The sequence below is a fragment of the Phacochoerus africanus genome, chromosome 3 (assembly GCF_016906955.1).
Source record: "Phacochoerus africanus isolate WHEZ1 chromosome 3, ROS_Pafr_v1, whole genome shotgun sequence".
In the NCBI taxonomy this organism is placed as follows: Eukaryota; Metazoa; Chordata; class Mammalia; order Artiodactyla; family Suidae; genus Phacochoerus; species Phacochoerus africanus.
The window spans coordinates 161858134-161878975 of record NC_062546.1 but is presented as its reverse complement, the minus strand read 5'-3'; the positions used below and the strand labels follow the sequence as shown (position 1 = coordinate 161878975).

The window sequence follows — 20842 nt, the reverse complement described above, 5'->3', positions numbered from 1 at the left end:
AACCACTTTAAAATAAGTAAATAGCATACAAATATTACAGTGGAACATTTCTTAGTGTGGCATTGGGGGGATATCTAATAGTGGGTCCATTTGGTGTTGGTGCTAAGAAAGTAAATAGTTTAAGAAACAGATATGAAATTCTTTTGCAAGTTACTCAGTTTTTGTTTTTGGTTTTTTTTTTTTTTGCTTCCTAACAAAATTGAAGGAATAATCAAATCTAGTTTTTCACTGATATTTTTAAATGCTTTTAAGGAGAAATTACTAGGTAAACATCTTTTTTTCTGCACACAATTCAGAAGAAGTCTTAAAATAATGAGTAACAGCATGATAACATTGTTCTTTCCAAGGCCAATCTATTTACATGAATGATGTTTGTCAGCATTTGCAACTACAAAAATGAAAAAGGGGGTATTACTGATGCTGAACCCTGTTTCATTTTACCACTAGGTATTATGCATTAAAGAATACCAACTTATTTTTTAAAGCCCCATACATCTCATTAAAAATTCATTTCCAACAAAACTATACTTTTCAAGTTTCACAGTTATCAAAATTTGTCATATATTTATGTCAAGTCCATGCTAATAGTATTTCTAATGGTAATGCAGCTGAGAAAGGGAATAATTTTAACTTGGAGCTTTATGGAAAAAGTTTTAATGGTAAATTTCTATTGGTAAACATATTTTTGTTACAGAGAAAAATGATGAAATAATCAATAAACCAAAAGTTCTGTGAGAGAAACTGAATAGAAGTAGGAGTTCGAGGAGGAAAAGGAATAATGTAAAATGTCCAAGAGTTAAAAGAAGGCTTATTCATCTATTTCTTAAATGGGTAACGGTAGACAGGTATCCAATCCCCTAGTCTCTGGTTTCACAGACTCATGTGATTATTTATTTGCTTTATTTTAAAATATCGACATTTGTAATACGTAGAAGAGTACATTATTGAAGCTACTTAAACTTATGCCGAAATATTTTATATGGCAACCTAAAAATGTGAAGTGATACAGAATTTTTCAAAATGTCAAGTGTATGATGTGAGGGGGAAAGTATGTAGACCAGTTGGTTCTCAACTCTGCTTGAATCGAAGCCATAAATGCCCAGAACCCATCCAGAAAAAATGAAGTCAGAACTCTAGGAGTATCTTCCCTACCCCACTCACCCTCATGATACTCACATGAGCCAGAGTTGAGAACCACTGCCATAGGGTGAATTAGCTTTTTCTCTTACATTCCTCTCTTACAGGTCTGGGAAAACAGATAGGAGCAGATGCAGGACAAGAAAAGGAAGGAACTGAAAAGAGAAAGAAGCAGGAAACAAAGGACATTAAAAGCCATTCCACTGCAATTTTGCCAAAGGATAGGCTGCCTCTAATCAATACTGATTTAGTTATTACTAGTGACTCTTGGAAAGCACATTTGTTCTTTTAAATTTCTGTATTATTTTAGGAGTTCCTGTTGTGGCTTAGCAGTAACAAACCGACTAGTATCCATGAGGAGGTGGGTTCAATCCCTGGCCTCGCTCAGTGTGTTAAGGATCCAGCATTGCTATGAGCTGTGGTGTAGGTCACAGATGTGGCTGGGATCTGACATTGCTATGGCTGTGGCATGGGCCAGCATCTGTAGCGCCGATTCAACCCCTAGCCTGGGAACTTCCATATGCCGTGAGTTTTTAAAAAATAAAATAAGTAAATTTTTGTGTTATTTTAATCTTTTATAAAGCAAATGTTCAATTAGCATCATTTGGAATGAATTAATTTTTGCCGCTCTCTGATAATAGGACATCTCTCATCTAATGAATATTGATTCTTACCAGTTTTATGCCAATTCCTCCTCCACAGTCTACTCAATATTCAGTCCAAGAAAGAGTGGCCACATCCTTGTTTTGGGTTGCAAACACCAAGGACTCAAGAATACTCTTTTCTCTCTGGTAGACGATGCCTGCTACTTTGCTACTGCATATTTCACTTTAGAAGTCCTTCATGATGCTCCTGATACATCCATCCTTTAAAAAAAAAAAAAAAAACTACCTTGTAAGTGATAAATTGCATATTTCCTTCTTTCTGACATCACTGGATTTTGACACTCCACAGGTAATGGGTATTGTTGTTTTGATGCCTCAGCTGTTGACATCTGTGGCAATTCTTTTAACTAGTAGCTTACCTGTGGGTACTGAATAATTCTACCCAACTTTCAAAGGCTGTCAGAAGGTGCTTTCTTGAAATTTTATCATTTCATGAACAAACATGAAAACCTTGGTAAATTCATGGGTTTCTTTACATTTATTGTTTTGGAAGCCATTCTCAATTTGACAAGTGATGGCATACATTTGCTATGAATGTTTTCTTTCAGTTCATATAAACATGATGCTGAAGACAGCAGCCAAAATATTGCCCCACTAGAAAAAAACAATTTATTGTGAAGAACATTTTATTGATTTCATACAAACTTTTTCAAGTCAATAAAATAGGATGTTCCAAAAGTAGACAGCATATTCCTCATCATCACAATCTTCAACTAGGCAAATGCTTTCAAGAAACAACTGAATCTAGCTGCATGAACCTGTCATATTGAAGACACCTCCGAATCATTAAGCAAAATCTCTGAGGCATAACTGACACTTTTATCCCTTATCTGACAAATTTGACAGGAACCACCGTGTTCACTAACCCCTAATCCTTTCTCGGGAGCCCCTCATATTTTATGTGAATGGCTCCTGCATTCAAGGTTCCTCGAAAGTTTTCATCAGCTGCAATAATTTAGGGATATTATTCAGCTGTTGGCTCCATCCAGCTTTTGTTTCTGAAGGCTAACATTTCATGCTGAACTTCACCAACGAGAGCGAAATAAGAGAACAGAGGCAGCCCACTGAATCATGTAGAAGGGTTGAAAGGTTTTTAAGTAACTTGAGTTTGACAGGTAACTATAACTCCAGGCCCTCACTTTCATTTTGTGCATTCTCTACATCAAAATATTGCCAAATCTGAGTTTATTTCTCTGTTCCACTCTTACGGCTTCTACCCCTTGGTCAGGGTTCTGCCCCCCTCACCTATATTTTTGTGACAACTGCTGACAGGTCTTCTCGCCTTGGGTTTTTCCTCTCTCTAATTTGTTCTCTTTCAGACCATTGTTTATGTTACCTTCAGAAAGCACAGCTTTGATCATATGATTTCCTTTCTCAAAAAGTTTCAAAGACTCCTCACCGCACATAGAACCAAACCTGAACTTCCTCACTCAGCTTTTAAAACCATACATAGCTGAGTCCCATGATTACCAGATTCAGCGTTCATAAAGGGCCTCAATTACCAGGCATTCATGTAAATACTGAGGTTACAGAAAGTAGCAAGAATATTAAGCATTTATTTGTCTTCAGAGAAAAAAAAAATATGGTTCTCTTTAGAAGTTCTCATCAACCTGGGAGGCAGACACACAAGTAAATCCTGAAGAAGGGGCTAGTTCTATTCTACTTTCAATTGCCCCATGCATGCCACCTTTTATCCCAAACACAGTCTTGGCAGAAATCCTCTCCTCCAACCATTCAGGACAATCCACAATCCTACAGGTTCACAACACTCTGCTACCTCTGCATTGTTGCTCGGCTGGTCTTCTTCTTTTAGAAGTTTTCTTCCTCCACATCCTTCCCCAAGGAATATTTGGTAATATGCAAATGCTTTATAATAGAACCTAAACAAAGTGGTACCTGATGTACTGCCTCTTTTTTTTTTTTTTTTTAATTTGCTGGCATTGTTTTCCATATGATATGAAGATTTATTTTCAAACGCTCATGGAAGTTTTCATGGCTTCTCTAACCAGACTGCAAGGCAATTCCTTCAGTTAGCACCATACAGTGGGGAAAGAAAGACAATACCCCTTTTCTCTAATGTGCTCTGCAACTGCAGATTTCCTTGGCTATGCCTTTCTCTGATAATCCTTGATCCAAAATCCAAATGGCAATGCTGTAACAATGGTAGACACTGAGCCACAAAGCAGCCACAATTCTAAAAATTGGCAAAAACAAAAAAAGAAAAAAACAGAAAAAACAAAACCTCATTAAATGTTTGCTAATTAAACAGACTGGGTAAACTCCAGTTTCATGAACTGTTACCATCTTCTGCTTTGGATAGAGGTACTCCTGGGCTCCATAACAGATTTTTTGTTTTGTGTTGTTTTGTTTTTGATTTTGTTACTTGTCTTTTTGCCTTTTCTAGGGTCACTCTCTCGCCATATGGAGATTCCCAGGCTAGGGGCCTAATCGGAACTGTAGCCACTGGCCTATGCCAGAGCCACAGCAAAGAGGGATCCAAGCTGCGTTTGCAACCTACACCACAGCTCACGGCAACGCCGGATCCTTAACCCACTGAGCGAGGCCAGGGATCGAACCCACAACCTCATGGTTCCTAGTTGGATTTGTTAACCACTGCGCCACAATGGGAACTCCTCCAGAACACATTTTTTAAAAAATCAATTATCAATCTAGTGAGGGAGGGGAAAAAAAGGTGGCTTTTTTGTTTGCTTGTTTTTTTGGTAAATCTCAGGCAGTGTGGTTGGCTTTTATTTTCTGCTCTTCAACTCAATATTTTGTTATCTTGTAAATAGGACACATTTCGGGGGTGTTTTACTGCCTCTATTCCCTCCTCATTGGGCCCCCATTCTCAAGGCACTGAGCTTTGTTTCTGGCTCCATCATATATGAGCCAAAGCAGAGCTTTGTGAGTGGCTAAAGAAGACTTCATTTTGGAACTTGCAATTTAGTGGCTCTCAGGCTGAAACAAGTCCACAAACTGCGGCCCGCACAGTGTCTTAATTTCTTTTAATTGGCTGTCACCTTTTAAAAGTCAACTTTCTGGATTCTTCCCTTAAAAATTAGAATATCCGCATTTCCATAGTTGAGGAATCATTGCTCACTTTTAGACGAAGATAAGCTTTTCCGTTTTCCCCATTCCACACAGCTCCCCACTTAAATCATTTACATTTCCCTTCCAGTCTTTTTAAACATCTGTATTGGGCATTCCTGCCTTAGAACGTCCAGATTCCTCAGGTTAGAGCACCTATGAGAGCAGCAAAACTTTTTACTACTGACCACTTTTCATAGTATAATATGAATTCATTAGACTTCAAAACAAACAAAAGCCAAAAAGGAACAAACCTGTGTCTCTATTCTGTCTTCCTAAAGATGTCCCCAAGGAAATTTGATTCTACAACAGTTATAAAGTGAACAACTTTTTTTTTCTTTTCTTTTCTTTTTATGGCCACGTTCGTGGCATATGGAAATTCACAGGTTAGGGGTTGAATCAGAGCTATAGCTGCCAGTTTATACCGCAGCCACAGCAATGTGGGATCCCAGTTGCATCTGCGACCTACATCACAGCTCACAGCAGCGCCAGATCCTTAACCCACTGAGTGAGGCCCAGGATTGAACCTATATCCTCATGGATACTATGTCAGGTTTTTAACCTGCTGAGCCACAATGGGAACTCCAGACAACTTTTTAAGACAGTTATTTTTGTCAGATCACTAAGGTACCACAGTAGTTAGTATGTAATGTACTGATCAATTACTAATGAGTATTTTTTAAAATGCAACTTTCACAGAAAAAAAAATCAAAGTTCAGACACTCAAAAAAATCTAAATCTATAAATAATTTTACTATCCTTTCTGCCTTCAGAATCAATTCCAAGTCTTTAGACTGAGAGGATTCAAAGGCCATCATGCTATGACTCCCTATCTTTCCAGAATGAGCTCTCATCTCCCTGCTATCACCCTAGTGTAAGGCAGCAGCGCCTGCTGCCTGTGTACTGCAATAACTCCAAGAAAACTCCCTAATTTCCATCTTGTCCCTCCATACTCCACAGTCCACTCTTTACTCATCAGCCTTAATGTTCTTTCTAAAATGTAATTCAGTCAGCATCCTTCATCTGCATGAAATCCCCCAATGGTGTCCAACTGCATCTAGAATAAAACTCAAAATAGTTTCCACAATATTTAAGATCCTATGAGATCTCACTTAATTCTCTGGCCTCATCATTTATTATTCTCATCACTGGTCATGATTCTCCAAACACACTGGCCTTTTTGTTCATCAAACAAGCTTGTTTTATCACTAACTCTGGCAGTTCCCTAACTTTAAGCCTCAGAAAGCCTGGACCCTTCTCATTATTCTGGTCTCACAGCAAATATCACCTCTTAAGAAAAGTCTTCTCTGTCATACCCATTCTAAATTAACTTCTCCTCTCAGCCTTGCCAACTGTCTTTAGTTATTTCATTTTTATTTTATAGCATCTTTCACTATTAGATTATCTTATTTTTTTAATTTATATATTATCTGCCACCACTCACTAATATGCTTGCTCTATTGAGCTTGGGTACCTAGTCTGTTCATTCAGGTCAGTATCTCCAGGCACTAGAGCAGGTCAAGGCACATAGTAGAAGTTCATTTTATAAAGTTTGCAGGACAGGATTAAGATGGCAGAATAGAAGGACTGGAGCTCAACTTCTCTCCTAAAAACAACAAAATTCACAACTAAAGACTGAGCACTCTTCACCCAAATGGACTGGAAATCTTAAAAAAGAAATCCTACTCCAGAAGAAAAAGAGGAGGACACATCAAGAGGGAGGAGGGGAGATTTCACGATATAAACAACCCCATACCTCCAGGGTGGGATGCTCCACAGACTGGAAACTAACTGGTTCACAGAAACTCACCTACAGGAGTGAGAGTTCTGAGCCCCACATCAAACTCTCACGTGTGGGGATCTGGCATGGGGAGAAAGAGCCCGAGAGCATCTGGCATTGAAGGCCATTGGGGCTTGTGTGCAGGAGCTCCACAGGACTAGGGGAAATGGAGACCCCATTCTTAAAAGGCGTACACAGACTTTCACGTGCACTGGGTCCCAGGGCAAAGCAAAGTCTCCATGGGAATCTGGGTCAAATCTGACTGCAGTTCTTTGAAGACATCCTGGGAAAACAGGGGTGAACGTGGCTTGCTGTGAGGGAAGGACATTGAAAGCAAAGCTCTCAGGAATATTCAGCAGCCATGCCTTTCTCTGAAGGTGACCATTTTGGGAAAATCTGGCCCCACCTGTCAGTCAGCTGCTGAGAAGCTCCAGGGCAAACAAGAACCCAGGTGGGATCACAGCCCCGCCCCTCAGTAAACAGGCTACCTAAAGACCCCTCAGGCACACAGCTGCCTCTAATCCCAGCCAGAGACTAAGCCCCACCCACCAGCGAGATTAGAATCAGCTCCACCTACCAGTGGGCAAGCATCAGCCCCTCCAATCAGGAAGCCTACAGCAAACCCCCCATACCGACTTCAGCCACAGGGGGGCAGACATCAGAAGTAAGAGAGACTACAACTCTGTTATCTGTAAAAAGGTCACCACACCAAAAACCTATAAAAAGGAAAAGACAGAGAACTATAACTCAGATGAGGGAGAAAGGAAAAAACCCAGAAAAACAGCTAAGCGAGGAGGATATTCTTAGCCTTGAGGAAGAAGACTTTAGACTGTTGATGCTGAAGATAATGCAAGACACTGGAAATAAACTGGAGGCAAAAATGGATAACTTACAGGAAACACTGACCAAAGAGATACAGGATATAAAACTCAAACAAGAAGAGATGCAAAATACAATAACTGAAATAAAAAATTCACTAGAGGAGTTCCCGTCGTGGCACAGTGGTTAATGAATCCGACTAGGAACCATGAGGTTGCGGGTTCGGTCCCTGCCCTTGCTCAGTGGGTTAACGGTCCGGCATTGCCGTGAGCTGTGGTGTAGGTTGCAGACGTGGCTTGGATCCCGCGTTCCTGTGGCTCTGGTGTAGACTGGCAGCTACAGCTCCGACTCGACCCCTAGCCTGGGAACCTCCACATGCCGCAGGAGCAGCCCAAGAAATAGCAAAAAAAAAAAAAAAAAAATTCACTAGAAGCAGCCAACAGCAGAATACAGGAGGCAGAAGAACGAATAAGCGAGGTGGAGGACAGATTAGCGGAAATTACGGATGTGGAACAGAAAAGAGAAAAAAGATGGAAAAGAAATGAAGAGAGTCTCAGAGAACTCTGGGACAACGTTAAATGCACCAACACCTGTATTATAGGGGTGCCAGAAGGAGAAGAGAGAGAGAAGGAATCAGAGAAATACTGAAGAGATAATAGCCAAAAAATTCTCTAACATGGGAAGGGAACCACTCATTCAAATTCAGGAAGCACAACGAGTACCATATAAAAAAAAAACCGGAGTTCCCGTCATGGCGCAGTGGTTAACGAATCCGACTAGGAACCATGAGTTTGCAGGTTCGGTCCCTGCCCTTGCTCAGTGGGTTAACGATCCGGCGTTGCCGTGAGCTGTGGTGTAGGTTGCAGACGCGGCTCGGATCCCGCGTTGCTGTGGCTCTGGCGTAGGCCAGTGGCTACAGCTCCAATTCAACCCCTAGCCTGGGAACCTCCATATGCCACGGGAGCGGCCCAAGAAATAGCAACAACAACAACAACAAAAGACAAAAGACAAAAAAAAAAAAAACCCAAGGAGGAACACCCCGAGACACATATTAATCAAACTGACCAAAATTAAAGACAAACAGAAAATCTTGAAAGTAGCTAGGGAAAAGAAACAAGTAACACACAAGGGAACCCCAATAAGGCTATCGGCAGATTTTTCAGCAGATACTCTGCAGGCCAGAAGGGAGTGGCATGATATACTTAACGTGACGAAAGGAAAAAAACCTCCAACCAAGATTATTCTACCCAGCAAGGCTCTCATTCAGATTTGAAGGAGAAATCAAAAGCTTCACAGATAAGCAAAAGCTGAGAGAATTCAGCAACACTAAACCAGCCTTACAACAAATACTAAAGGAACTTCTCTAGGCAGAAAAGAACAAGAGAGGAAGGAAAGAAAAAAGAGCAACAAAAACAAATCCAAAGCAATTAATAAAATGGCAATAAGAACATACATATCAATAATTACCTTAAATATTAATGGACTAAATGCCCCAACCAAAAGACATAGACTGGCTGAATGGATACAAAAACAAGACCCATATATATGCTGTCTTCAAGAGACCCACTTCACTTCTAGGGACACATACAAATTGAAAGTGAGAGGATGGAAGAAAATATTTCGTGCAAACGGGGATCAAAAGAAAGCTGGAATAGCAATACTCATATCTGACAAAACAGACTTTAAAATGAAGAATACTTTAAGGGACAAAGAAGGACATTACCTAATGATCAAAGGATCAATCCAAGAAGAAGATATAACAATTTTAAATATCTACACACCCAACATAGGTTCTCCACAATATATAAGGCAAATGCTAACAACCTTAAAAGGAGAAATCGACAATAACACAATCATAGTCAGGGACTTTAACACCCCACTTACAGCAATGGACAGATCAACCAGACAGAAAATCAGTAACTAGACACAGGCCCTGAATGATGCATTAGAAAAGATGGACTTAATAAGACATTTATAGGACATTCCATCCAAAAGCAACAGAATACACATTCTTCTCAAGTGCACATGGAACATTCTCTAGGATTGATCATATCCTGGGCTACAAATCCAACCTCATTAACTTTAAGAAAATTGAAATCATATCAAGTATCTTTTCTGACCACACCACTATATGACTGGAAATCAATAACAAGAAAAAACTGAAAAACACACAAACACATGGAGACTAAACAACATGCTACTAAACAACCAATGGATCACTGAAGAAATCAAAGAGGAAATTAAAAAATACCTAGAAGCAAATGACAACAAAGACACGACACTCCAAAACCTATGGGATGCCGCAAAAGCCATTCAAAGAGGAAAGTTTATAGCAATACAAGCCCACCTCGGGAAACAAGAAAAAGTTCAAATAATCAAGCTAACTTTACATCTAGAGCAGCTTGAGAGACAAGAACAGAGAAGACCTAAAGTTAGTAGAAGGAAAGAAATCATAAAAATCAGAGCAGAAATCAATGAAATAGAAACAAAGAAAACCATAGAAAGTATCAATGAAATGAAAAGCTTGTTCTTTGAAAAGATCAACAAAATTGATAAACCCCTAGCCAGACTTACCAAGCAAAAAAGAGAGAGGATTCAAATCAATAAATTAGAAATGAAAAAGGAGAAGTAACAAAGGACATCACAGAAATACAAAGGATCTTAAGAGACTACTATATGCAACTACATGCCAATAAAATGGAAAACCTAGAAGAAATGGACAAATTCTTAGAAAAGTACAATCTTCCAAGATGAGACGAAGATGAAATAGAAAAGATGAATGGACCAGTCACAAGAACTGAAATTGAAACTGTGATTAAAAAAGTTCCAATAAACAAAAGTCCAGGACCAGATGGCTTCACAGGCAAATTCTATCAAACATTTAGAGAAGAGCTAGCACCTCTCCTTATGAAACTATTTCAAAAAATTGCAGAGGAAGGGATACTCCCAAACTCATTCTATGAGGCCACCATCACCCTGGTACCAAAACCAGACAAAGATTCCACAAAAAAGAAAACTATAGGCCAATTTCACTGATGAACATTGATGCAAAAATCCTCAACAAAATACTAGCAAATTGCATCCAACAATACATTAAAAGGATTGTACATCATGATCAAGTGGGATTTATCCCAGGGATGCAAGGGTTCTTCAATATCCGCAAATCCATCAGTGTGATACACCACATTAACAAACTGAAGAATAAAAACCATATGATCCTCTCAACAGAAGAGGAAAAAGCCTTTGACAAAATCCAACACCCATTTCTGATAAAAACCCTTCAGAAAGTGGGAATAATGGAAAGCTACCTCAACATGATAAAGGCCATGTATGACAAACCCACAGCAAACATCACTCTCAATGGTGAAAAGCTGAAAGAATTCCCGCTGAGATTGGGAACAAGACAAGGGTGCCCTATCTCGTCACAACTCTTCAACATAGATTTGGAAGTCCTAGCCATGGCAATCATAGAAGTAAAAGAAATAAAAGGAATCCAAATTGGAAAGGAAGAATTAAAACTATCCCTATTTGCAGATGACATGATATTATATCTAAAGAATCCTAAAGACTCTATCAGAAAACTGTTGCAGCTCATTCCACGAATTTGGCAAAGTTGCAGGATACAAAATTAATACACAGAAATCGATGACATCTCTATACACTAATGATGAAAGAGCAGAAAGAGGAATTAGGGAAGCAATCCCATTTACCATCGCATCCAAAAGAATAAAATACCTAGGAGTTAACCTACCTAGAGAGACAAAAGACCTGTACTCTGAAAACTACAAGCCACTGATGAAAGAAATCAAAGATGACACAAAGAGATGGAATGACATACCATGCTCGTGGATTGGAAGAGTTAATATTATCAAAATGACTATATTACCTAAGGCAATCTACAGATTCAATGCAATCCCTCTCAAATTACCAAGGACACTTTTCACAGAACTTGAACAAAATATTTTAAAGTTTGCTTGGAAGCAAAAAAGACCCAGAATAGCCAAAGACATCCTGAAAAAGAAAAATGGAGCTGGAGGAATCAGGCTCCCGGACTTCAGACTATACTACAAAGCAACAGTCGTCAAAACTGCATGGTACTGGCACAAAGACAGACATATAGATCAGTGGAACAGGATAGAAAGCCCAGAATTAAACCCATGCACTTACAGCCAACTAATCTATTAAAAAGGAAGCAAGACTATACAATGAAGAAAGGACAGCTTGTTCAATAAGTGGTGCTGGGAAAACTGGACAGCCACATGGAAAAGAATGAAATTAGAACACTCCCTAACACCATACACAAAAATAAACTCCAAATGGATTAAAGACCTAGATATAAGACCAGACACTATCAAATTCCTAGAGGAAAACACAGGCCAAACACTCTCTGACATAAACGACTGCAACATCCTCTCAGAGCCACCTCTTAGAGTATTGACAATAAAAACAAAAATAAACAAATGGGACCTAATCAAACTTCAAAGTTTCTGCATAGCAAAGGAAACCCTAAACAAAACGAAAAGACAACCCACAGAATGGGAGAAAATATTTGCAAGTGAATCGACTGACAAGGGATTCATCTCTAAAATTTATAAACAACTTCTGCAGCTCCATACCAAAAAAACAAACGACCCCATCCAAAAATGGGCAGAAGATCTAAACAGACAGTTCTCCCAAGAAGACATACAGATGGCCGAGAAACACATGAAAAGATGTTCAACATCACTCATTACTAGAGAAATGCAAATCAAAACCACTCTGAGGTACCACCTTACACCAGCCAGAATGGCCATCATCCAAAAGTCTACAAACAACAAGTGCTGGAGAGGGTGTGGAGAAAAAGGAACCCTAGTACACTGTTGGTGGGATTGTAAACTGGTGCAACCACTGTGGAAAGCAGTACGGAGATGCCTCAGAAAACTCAAAATAGAACTACCATTTGATTCAGCAATCCCACTCCTGGGCATCTACCCAGAGAAAACCACAACTTGCAAAGACACATGTACTCCAATGTTCATTGCAGCACTATTTACAAGAGCCAAGACATGGAAACAACCTAAATGTCCATCGACAGAGGGGTGGATCCAGAAGAGGTGGTACATATACACAATGGAATATTACTCAGACATTAAAAAGAACAAAATACCAGCATTTTTTGCAACATGGATGGACCTAGAAACTATCATGCTAAGTGAAGTCAGCCATACAATGAGACACCAACATCAAATGCTTTCATTGACATGTGGAATCTGAAAAAATGACAGACGGAACTTCTTTGCAGAACAGATACTGACTCACAGACATTGAAAAACTTATGGTCTCCAGAGGAGACAGTTTGGGGAGTGGGGGGGATGTGCTTGGGCTGTGGGATGGAAATCCTGTGAAATCAGATTGTTATGATCGTTATACAACTACAGATATGATAAATTCATTTGAGTAACAAAAAAAAAAGAACATGAACTCAACAAAAGAACCAATTATTATATTATTATCTCTGTTGTACATTTAGGAAGACAGTGCAGGAAAGATACCTGTGTACATGTCCATGTTAGAAGACACATAGCACTTTTGTAATTCTTGAGTGAGTATGGATTTGTACTATCTACCAGAGCAATTCTGACCTTATTTTTTAAATTTTTTCCAGCTTTATTAAAGTAGAAGTGAAAAATAAAATTGTATATATTTAATATAAAATTGTATTCATATATATATAATTGTATGTATATATTGTGCTTTCAAATATGCAGCATAGTGCTTCACCCGTGGTATGTATTCAATAAATGTCTTAAATGTAATATAAATAAACAAACAATAAATAAAGTTTGCAACTTACACCTTACTTACCAAACTGGGTAAAATGTTATCTCCCTAAAAATGTGCACTACTCTGTCCCATCTCTCCACATTTACTCATGCTCTTCTCTGAGCCAAAACTTCCCTGTTCCATTTATCGTTGGAATTCTATCTATCCTTCCATATCTAACTCAAATATCATTTAATTTATGAAAATTTTGCTAATCTTTCAAATTAATTTTGCTGCTTCCCTCTTCCAAATCTTTCTGGCATTCCTTTCATTTTTTGGATATGCCATTTAGAAAATTATTTCATATATTTTGGTTATCCATATGTCATTTTATCCCCACCATAAAATGGTTAAAGGACTAGAATTGTTTCTCATTTATCTTTGTACTTCTAGCACCTAGAACAGCAGTTTGTCTGACATGAAGTGGACACTTGACTTAAGTTTTATAACAAATTGAATGAATGAAAAATATATCTATAAATTTATACCACTAGAAATATACTATGAGAAATGAAAAAGAAACCCAAACTTCAAGGTTCTTTTCAGACAAATGGATGGGCAATCCTCAGTATTTTCTTGGAAGACTGATAATATAAACAGTTCCTTTGGAAGTTTTCTATTATTGACATTAGTCACCTTACTTATAATTTTGATTGCTTTATAAGACAGTAAGTTTTCATGTTCTAGTTCTAATAAGGAAATTCTTTTTCAAAAAAATTAGCAAGTGACTCATTAAAACTGTCACAATATCCTTAAAAAAGGAAAAACCTGCAGCCAACGGCAACTCACTGAACTAAGTCAATTGAGCTATATTGAAGCAGTTAGTCAAAGATCTTCGTTTCATCTTGGCACTAGAACAAAAATATGGGACACAATACCAAGATGGTAAGTAAACAAGATTACTGTCATTTTAAAGTAGGAAAAGTATGATTTGGTTTCTACAAAAACAAAGGCAATATTAGGGAGGGAGGATACTTTGTAAGACAACTTGGACTCAAAGCATAATCTACTTGTTATAGAAAACATAGGATCAGTCTCTGACACTGAATGCATTATTTAATAACAACAACTAAATCACAAACTGCTTCACATGTGCCAGATACAGTTCTAAATCCTTTACACATGCCAATTCATTTAATCAGTAGAGTGATTATAGGTATTATCATTTTAATATATCATCATATATCACTTTATGAGATAGATATTATCCTATTACCATCATCTCCACTTAATGGATGAGGAAATGAGGCACAGAAAGACCCAGTCCTTGCCCAAGGTCACCCAGCTGGTTGGTGGTAGCTCTGGGATGTAAATTCAGTCATTCTGGCTCCAGAGTCCATGCCCACAACCACTCCACTCTCCTTCCTCTCCAGTTGGTTCTTTAGTTTTTCCAAAATATTCTATTCATCTAAAGCAAGCCAAACTCTTTTCATTGTCAGGATAATGGAGTGGCTAAATCCATTAAGAAAGTTCTCTGCAGATTTCCACAGATGGTAGAAAATGCCTCTCCCTACTGATTCATGACCATATTGGAACTACAGTGGGCAGCAAATCTCAGATCCTTGATTCACTTGAGAATATCCCAGAACTGGAGGAGCAGCACATATGCCCCCCCAGTTTTCTGGCACAGTCTTACCCTAACCAACTTCCCAGCAGCATAGGGAGAGTTTGTCTGAATATGTATGGAGTCCAACAAAATCATTTTCTGCACGGACTTCTTCCAGAGTGGAGAGCAAAATTAAACCTGATAGGAATGGTTTTTAGAGAAAAAATGTGATGCTGTGTTTAAGAGGAACTACATTTCTACTGGAAGAAAAAAACATGTTTCTTTGGCAACTAGAGAAAGATCCTGGCTTCAACATGGTGGGTCTTTAACTCTACAGAAGGGTAACTGTAAGGACAAGACCTTGGGACTTCAGAGGCAGTTGTGCACAAAAAGAACACTCTCAGACCAGTTCAGGGGGCTCCTGCAGACTTTCCCTACGTCCCACCTCTTTCTTTCTTGCCAAGACCTTCTCCATTTTCATCTAGGCATCCCGGTACACTCTGATCTTTACACTGGTCCCCTGCTGGATGACCCATTTCCAAGCATCCTCTCCTTGTTTCCAACTTCAATCTTCCAGCTCAATTCTTCTCTTCTTCCTCCTCAACATAAGCAATAGAAAGGTCTTTTAAGTCACACCTTGAAATACACATTTTTATCTTCTTTCCCTGATCAGAAACAAAAATTATTTTTTACTTTGTTACTCTCAGGGCTTTCTACCCTTCTCTTTAGAAAAAAAAAAAAAAATGTACCAAATCCTTCCCCTGTAAAGTTTTCAGGCATATGTAAATCATTATTCCAAGAAATATTATCTTAAATTTAAGAGTTGAATAAAATATAAATAGCTGCCTTGAACTTTAAATTTTATTACTCTGAGAGAAGTATGCGAATTCCAAGTAACAGCTCAAGAGAAATGAAAAATGAAAAAAAAAGTATTTTTTCCAATTATTCCAAAGAAGCTCATATCAAAGTCACTTTGATTTATAAACTTCAAAGACACAGAATCCATTTACTTAAGGGCCAAGTAGTAGCAACACTGATAAAACCATCCAGTCATTCTTTAATAGATTAACCCTGAATTTTAACTCTCCTACAACTTCTTAGCATGAACTTCACTCATATTTGTCAATTGTCAATTCCTTTGCTCTTAGATATTATATGCTAACTAATATTGAATAGTATTTTATTCTTTATCACTGACTTGAACATACTCTTCTGGGATTAGACTACCTCCAGTTTAGTCTATCCGAACTTCTACTAAGATAACTATCTTTTGTTCAATTTGATTAATGTATTTGGATCAGTATAGCTAACATAGTTCAGAGATTTGCTCCTGTGCTTAATCCTTTTTCTCTGTAAAACTTTTTTCTGCCTTTCCCTGCATATCTTCAAGCATAATCTGATTGTTTATACTATATAAAATCTCTCCTAGCATTATTATTTTTATTTTTAATGTTATTACTCACTTGACTTTTTCCCTTCTTTTAAGTAGCACATGTTTCTCCTTTTGCTGTCCAATATATCCAACATGTTATTTGATACCTACTGGCTTCAATTTCCACGTAACTCCTTCCACCCCCTTTGCAGCTTACTTACACACCTTAAATTTATTTTCCAGCAATATCCAAACTATGCTGTAGCTCCACAAGTCTCTGTCCTCTGGTCTTTATTTGCACTTAACCTTTGATGGACTTATCCAAGTCCATGGTCTGGCCAAACCTCTAATCCCCTATACCTCTGCACACTAGTTTCATATTCCCAACCAAGTACAGCCACCATCCAAGTGAATGTCCAGCCATAACCTCAACTCAAAAAGTCCAAAATGTAACACATTCATCCTCAAATATAATCCCTTTACAACCATCCACTTTCAAATACTTAAGACTCAAAAGCTGAGAGATGTCATTAATCTTTCCTTGTTTTTCCTAATTTTCCGTCACTTCTCAGAATCACTTTTTCTGCATTCCAGTGGACACTAAATTCACACCCTTAACTCTGTACACATGAACTATGTAACTTCCTCCCTGATTGTCGGTCAGGTCTCTCTCCTTCAGCCTAAATAATATTGCCTATGCAAGAAACTTCAATGGCTCCCTACCCTTTACTGCACTAAGACACCAACTCCACTGGCTTGTAAAGATTCTCCCTAAAGTCAGTATGCTCTGGCGATTAGCAACCCATTCTCTATTCATCCGCTATTCACATGATAATCTCCATCAGGTTCTTTTCGCACTGCACTCCAACAGTGATATTTAAATTCTTGACTTTCCTTCTTTAAAATCCAGTTCAAATTCTGCCTTTTCAGAAAGTCTTCTCTGTTTATTCTAGATCCTGACTATGACCTTCCTTCTTTGAATGGGTATTACAGACTTAGTTTGCTTTTGCAACAAAATGCTCAAAAATGTCACACTCGCTCTTCTTTTTTTTCATGCTTTGTGTTGCTCCAAGACAGTGCTCTATATGTAGCACTCATAGTAGACCCTCCACAAATACCTTATAACCAAGAAATGGGTTAATCAACGCAGGCTGTCTTTATGAGAGAGTGGACTTTGGGCAGCCTCTTGAGTAAAACTGTCCACAGGGTAAATAACTTTTTCCTAGATCTATAACCACTAATACTCAATTCTGCCATTTGTTTTTGCATTTATGGCCCTCCCTGATTCTACCTAAACCAGCCTTTCAAGCTGATATTTCTGTCTATCCCTGGCCCTCCTTTTCCCTCCTCCCTGTCCTTTACCTTAGCCATTTAGTTCTACTCAAGAGTGTTCCTATTAGCTACTCAAATCAAACCATTAAAAAGAGTTCAACAGGGAGATCTGGTTGTGGCTCAGCAGGTTACAAACCTACCTAGTATCCATGGGGATGCAGGTTCCCTGGCTTCACTCAGTGGGTTAAGGATCTGACATTGCTATAAGCTGTGGTGTAGGTCACAGACGTGGCTCCAATCCCAAGTTGTGCTGTGGTTTAGGCTGGTAGCTGTAGCTCCAATTCAACCCCTAGCCTAGGAACTTCCATATGCTGCATGTGTGGCCCTAAAAAAAAAAAAAAAAAAAAAACTCAACAAAAGAAACCCACCAAAATCTGAAAGAAGGAAAAAATAAAAATAAAACCAAATATAACCAAATTAGTAAACAGAATTATATTAAAATTGTAAATGAGAATCAAGAGCTGGTTCTTTGGAAAAAAAAATACAAATCTAAAAAAATTTTAATCCTTATGTTAAGTAAATATATGAAGGAGAGAATATAAAAACAAATAAGGAAAAATTTATAATTATTTTAAAGTATTATGTATAACTCTATTCCAGCCCTTTTCAACCAGTTACAGGAGAGAATTAAGCCCTAAGGCATCCATTGCATATAATGAATTAACTTTTTTCCTATGTAGTTGGAATGGTAGTAATTATGTACCACCATGGAAGAACTGAAAACATAAATAATTCTTTGGAAAACTAAATCATTAAGATTTCAGCGAAAGGACAATTCCGTGAAAAAATATAAATTACTGAAGATGACATAAGCAGAAGAAATTGTTTAGAAGAAATAGTAAAAGAAATTGAAAAGCTTTAAAAATGACCTCCAAAATGATCCAAAGCCATTAGATGGACATCTGAGTTCTTTCAAATCTCCATGCAATCATATGCTTCAGGAAATAGAAAAGAAACTTAAAGCACCAAAAATACTTTAGGAAACTATATCCCACCCCAATGCCAAATCTGATAGAGAAAAATATTAAAACTATAGCCTTGTCTCATTTGTAAATATAGATTCAATAATCCTAATAAACAATCTAGCCAACTAAATTCTACAGCATATTGCAAAGAATGCCCAAGCAAAACAGAGTATATCCTAGAAACACAAACTGAGTTTATTATTCAGAAAATAATTCATATAATATATTAATTCAATAGATTCAGTTAGAAAAGTGAAACAAATTCGATCCATGCTTTTGCCTAGGAAGAGAATACTACTTTAACAAGAAAAATAAGGCTGCTTTTAAATTTTTAATAGTGGAAGCCATACTGAATATGAACTACTTGAGACATTATTATTTAAGGTATGAGTAAGTTGAAGACACATCCTGTTACTGTTAACATACAACATGGTTCTGGAAGGTCTGGTCAATACTTTAAAAATCAGAAATCAAAAAAGTTGATTTTTAGGATGTAGGAAATAAAATCAACAGCATTTTCACATGATAAAATTAGATACCTAAAAAAAACAAAAAGAATCAACTGAAAAATTCATAATTAGTAAAGTTCAATAAAGAAGATATATATTCAAAAACAGAGAGCTTCCCACTACATCAGCTACAATCAGTAAGTACCATGGAAAAAACATTCTAATTCTCAAAGAAACAAAACATACAAAATGCCAAAAACTAATTTTATTTACTAACATCTGAGATTACATCAATAAATCTATAAACCTTTTCTTGGGTTGTTGTTTTTGCTTTTTAGGGCTGCACATGTGGCATATGAAAGTTCCAAGGCTAGGGGTTGAACTGGAGCTGCAGCTGCTGGCCACAGCTACAGCAGCGTGGGATCCAAGCAGTGTCTGTAACCTACACCACAGCTCATGGCAATGCCAGATCCTTAACCCACTGAGCGAGGCCAGGGATCGAACCCACATCCTCATGGATATTAGCCAGGTTTGTTACTGCTGAGCCACAATGGGAACTCCAATCTAGAAAATGCTATAGAAATATTTTTAATTTTTATAAATGCAAAAACATATTATGTTCTTCTCTGATAAGAGCTTATATTAAAAAGATGCCATTCTTTCCAAATTAATTTAGAGATTTATTGCAAATTTCAAATTTAAATACCCAAGAAATTTTTTAACTTGTCTAAACGATTCTAAGATTCACCTGGAAAAATAAAGTGTTGATACCAGCTTTAAAAAAACGCCAACAAGAAGTTCCCGTCGTGGTGCAGTGGTTAACAAATCCGACTAGGAACCATGAGATTGCGGGTTCGATCCCTGCCCTTGCTCATGGGTTAAGGATCTGGCGTTGCCGTAAGCTGTGGCGTAGGTCACAGATGCGGCTCAGATCCCGCATTGCTGTGGCTCTGGTATAGGCCGGCGGCTACAGCTCCAATTAGATCCCTAGCCTGGGAACCTCCACATGCCACAGGAAGCGGCCCTAGAAAAGGCAAAAAGACCAAAAAAAAAAAAAAAACCGCCAACAAAAAGAGTAATGAATGAGGACATGGCTTACTAGATATATAAACTTTTATGAAACTACAATAATTTAGATGGTGTGGTAATAGCACAGGACTTGACAGATTAATGGGGCACACAAGATAGCCCTGAAATAGGACTAAAAATATATAAAAACTTAATGAAGAATGATAAATGAAAAATCACATACCATAAAAATGCTGGAAGTAACAGTGGCAAATATAAAACTGATTTAAAGCAATAGAATATATCACCAAGGAAAAGATACATAGATTTGACTGCATAATTTTTTAAATTTGTATAGCACTGAAATAAAGTTTACCTAATGTAACATCAATAATATTTTAAAAGTTAAAAACAAAACTCAGTATCAGAAAACACTATAAAAATATTTAAAAGCAAACTGTAACCTAGAAAAAAATATTTGTAACATATAGGACAAGTTAACAATTTTATTGTATAGAAGAAAATTTACATATCAGTAAGAAAAATAAGAATATACTATGTCCTCATTTCCTACTGCCATAACAGATTATCACAAATTTATTGGCTTAAAATAATACAAATTTACTTCCTTACATATCTGAAAGTCAGAAGTCCAAAGTCAGTTTCACTGTGCTGAAGTCAAGATGCCCTATGCTCTCGTTCTTTCTAGAGTCCCTAGAAGATTACTCCTTTCCCTGCCTCTTCCAGCTTCCAGAGGCCACCTATAGTCCTTGCTTCACGCAATCCCCTTCTTTCATCTTCAATGCCTGCAATGTAGTATCTTCAAGTCATCTTTGACTGCTGCTTCCATCACCACAGCTACTTTCACTCCAATCCTTCA

At 37.7% G+C, this 20842-nt stretch overlaps 1 long non-coding RNA gene across 1 annotated transcript; it reads right to left on the bottom strand.

The window, feature by feature from the left end:
- Positions 1-687: 687 nt before the first annotated feature.
- On the bottom strand, positions 688-15523 carry LOC125122247 (uncharacterized). Its single transcript, XR_007133741.1, has 3 exons — positions 15282-15523; positions 1812-2003; positions 688-1292 (listed from the first exon to the last, which is right to left on the bottom strand). It is a non-coding gene; the product is annotated as an uncharacterized LOC125122247 (long non-coding RNA).
- Between the last annotated feature and the right edge of the window lie 5319 nt (positions 15524-20842).